Below are 3,774 nucleotides of genomic sequence, written 5' to 3'. Positions count from 1 at the left end.
TCGGGAACGAACTGTCGGCCGCTCGCCGGAGACGACGATTTTATACACATGTCCAAAATATGTGACTAGTTCGTCGTATTAATGACTTATGACTCAAGCATGTGCTTAATCGTGAAAAAAGGTAAGGAAGAGCGAGGGAAGAGAAGGAGCTTCGATAACACGCAACACGTAATGTATAACATTATAGAACGATACGGCATAGCATATCGTAGTAACGGCTTACATTGAAGCGCGTTATCGGCAGAAATAGCCGGTTCGTATCAAAATTTACACTATGTGTTGTGAAGTTTATTTTTTTATTCGTCAGCCAGCTACAGATTTTATTGCGAGAAAAACACTGGCTCGACGATATGCGCTCGACTCCCGGTGATTTCTCTGCGCGAGATAATCGGCGAAAAAATAAAAGGAACGATTATATGAGTCCAGGGCACAAAGTTCTCTCCACGCGCGGCTTTATTTAATCGCGCGACACGGCGCGAGCTTGTCGAGTATCTGCTGGGAGTATCGTTTCGCGAAGAAGGGGTGGCTCGGCCGCGATATAGCTAAAACTGTTGCTTGATTTATGCCGACGGTGCCTTATCGCCGTGAAAGAATGGGAGCCGTTTTATTGTAATAGTTTATTTATTTAGAAGATGATGTAACGCGCGCGCGAATCAAGTCGGTGCTAAATTCCGCACTTGCCTCGCGCGGGGATTACCTTTTTTTTGCAGCGTTTCTTCTCCCCTCATTCACTTTAGCCATTCATTTTAGCCGTCACGGCTCATTAGTCGACAGTTAACGTGCCATTTCTCGACTAATTTGACTTTTATCGATGATGAACTATACACACGCGCGTATACGCGCTTAGCCGAAATGTTTTTTTTAACTTCGAAAAACTGGTCGCCCGTCGACTCGAAAGTTCTCATTCCTCCTTCGCCTTCGGGTAAATGAATATTGCAACAGCCGGCTGGCTGGAAGTTCAACGCTGATCCTCGAGTCCTCCTCTTTCCTCGGAAATGCTCCGAACAAACTCCTGCTAAAATTTCAATCTTATTGTGCGAACTGACAATTATTGCTGCCAAGCATTGCACTTCCTGCGACTTCTTCCCGGAGTCGGTCGACTCCTTCTGCCGCGTCTATTTTCGATCGCATGCAAAATCGCACGCTGAGTACTCTTCATTTCGCACGATTATTGCCTTCTTCGTCACCAATCTCTTTTCTACTCCTCTTGCTCATGCATTTACGAAAATCCGCGTCGCAGATCCTGCGTAAATGCAGCATTTTCCCTCCGCCGAAGAGACAAGCGCTTCCTCTCCGGTTGAATAAATAAATAAATAAATGAGCGACAATTGTATCCTGCATGAGCAAACCAGTTACAAAGATACGGTATACTAGAGCTATTTAAGCGCTAGCGATATTAAAATGAGGAGGGAGATTATTGGAGATTATTATTCCACCTCTCACAATACTAATTCGCACAAGAAATCTGCTTATGGCCCGTATTCGGATTGCAGATATACTACTGCGATCAAAAAGTATCCGAACTTTATTTCTTAAAAATCGCGGGTAAACTGTAAATCAAATCCGTTTGCTTTCTCAAATTGGTACACATGTCCTTCGTATTTGGTGGAAAAAATCATGGCGTTCCTTCATGCCGTTTGAAAGTGGCAATTGTTTATGTCAATGAAGATTGTTGTGCACGGCGATTTTTACGATGTCGAAAGGTATGGCAAGCAAAGAATTTGTTTGAAATTGTGTGTTGCGAACGACATTTCGTTCACAAACGCATTCAAAATGCTGCAAAAGGCTTATGGCTTTGGCTGGATGATTGTTCATCGAAAACAAGTACGTCTGAGTGGTTTAAGAAGTTTCAAGAAGGACGAGAATCCGCTGAAGACGACCCACGCTCTGGAAGACCATCAACGTCAACAGATGACGCTCACATTGAGAAAGTGAAAGAATTGGTGCTCCAAAACCGTCGATTGACTGTGCGAAAGATAGCAGATGAAGTTGGAATATCATTTGGATCGTGCCAGCACACAATCCGTAAGAATTGTGAGAACCGGAATTGTGGGAAAACAACTCGTGAATTCTGCATCACCACAACGCACCATCGCATACCTCGACACTTGCGCGTGAATTTCTGACAAAAAGCTTAACGAATGTCGCTCCGCAAGCTCCGTCGTATAACACCAGACATGGCCCCCTGCGACATTTTCCTGTTCCCCCTGTTGAAAGGACCACTTCGCGGACAGCGTTTCGAATCGATTGAGGACATGAAAGAAAAATCGCTGCGTGAATTAAAGGCCATACCGTCTGCCGTATATGAGCGATGTTTCCAGGACTGGATCAAACGCTGGCATATGTACGTTGCAAGCAACGGGGACTACTTTGAAGGAGACTATAAGAATTTTCACGATTGAATTGTAATTTTGATTTCTTTTTAATAAAGTTCGGATACCTTTTGATCACAGTAGTATACTACTGGGAACAAAGGAGAAAAAAAATGAACGAACCAACAGCGTGGATTCGACGCGATTTCTGCATACTCGGCATTCGCTCGCTCCGCGCGCGAAAAAAAGCCGCTTGGTCGTGCGCGCACAAAGGCACACCTTGATCTCGGTCGTGCGGCGCGGTCGTCCTTCGCCGCGGTCGTCTCGCGCGGCGATTGATGAGAAAAATGTTAAAAATGCGACTGAAGAGAACGCGCGGCGCATCGATAGTGTATCGACAATACTCTGCGCTCACCTCGCACGTATCACAATGCGTCTTGATCTTCGACTTTTCAACGGACGTGGCATCGAGCCGGGGAAGACTAGCACGCTCCGCCGTCGTGCTGAGTCACGATATGTTTTCCGCCGTGGAAAAGTGCCGCCAATCATTCTGCCATTTATCGTCATCGACGGGAGCGTCGCGTGTCGCAGCGGCTGCTCCGAAAAATACGACCGAGGTGTCGTCGGCGGGGCGGACGCGTCCGCGTCCGCGTCCGCGTCCGCGTCGCGTCGCGTCTCGTTGCCCCCGGCGATTATTGTTTCTCATGAGAGTCTCTTACGTCAGCGCGCGGAACGCGGCGATCCGCGCAGTCGGCGGAGCGCGTTGCAGCGTGTTCTGCAGCAAACGAAGGGGCACGCTTCGACTTCCCGGCATACAATTGTCTAAACGCCCGATTTTGTGACAAAAATTACTATCGTTAGTAATAACTCGCGATATAACAATAAGTTATATACAGTGGTTATATATGTGGGGTTTTCGAAACGGTACGAGTTAATTATTCCGCAATTGTTGAAGATAGCGACTCAGATTATTTTTCATAATTAAATGTCATACGAAGACAAATATTATTGCCAATATTGCTATCTTACAGCTCATATTTCCCGAAATTTAAAGATTACCGATACTTTTTTTAAAAACAATAACATACAACGATAAAAGGAGATAAACCATCTGCTCGTAAAGAAATATAAATAAATTTATTTTTTAAATATTGCCTTAAATATCACACACACGCGCGCGTGTTATCTATGTTTACTATGACACCAATAGTTTTCTTCTGATTACACACAGAAATTACAATCACATAACTAACAACTGTAACTTAATGCTCGCCTGATTTTTTATTATAGAAACGAAATCAGCAAAGAGTAGCAAAATTTCTTTCCTCACATGCTTCAAGAGTATGATATTCTGGTCAATTTGACCATAAACATAACTTTTTTGGCTAAGGACGGCTGAAGCTTGTAATAAAGTTGCAGTATCGATTGTTAAGTTTACTTGTCAATTTTGCGAATAATACTT

This window comes from Harpegnathos saltator, unplaced genomic scaffold (genome assembly GCF_003227715.2).
Source record: "Harpegnathos saltator strain DR-91 unplaced genomic scaffold, Hsal_v8.6 scaffold82, whole genome shotgun sequence".
NCBI classification, from domain to species: domain Eukaryota; kingdom Metazoa; phylum Arthropoda; class Insecta; order Hymenoptera; family Formicidae; genus Harpegnathos; species Harpegnathos saltator.
Note: the sequence above shows the minus strand (reverse complement) of the source record.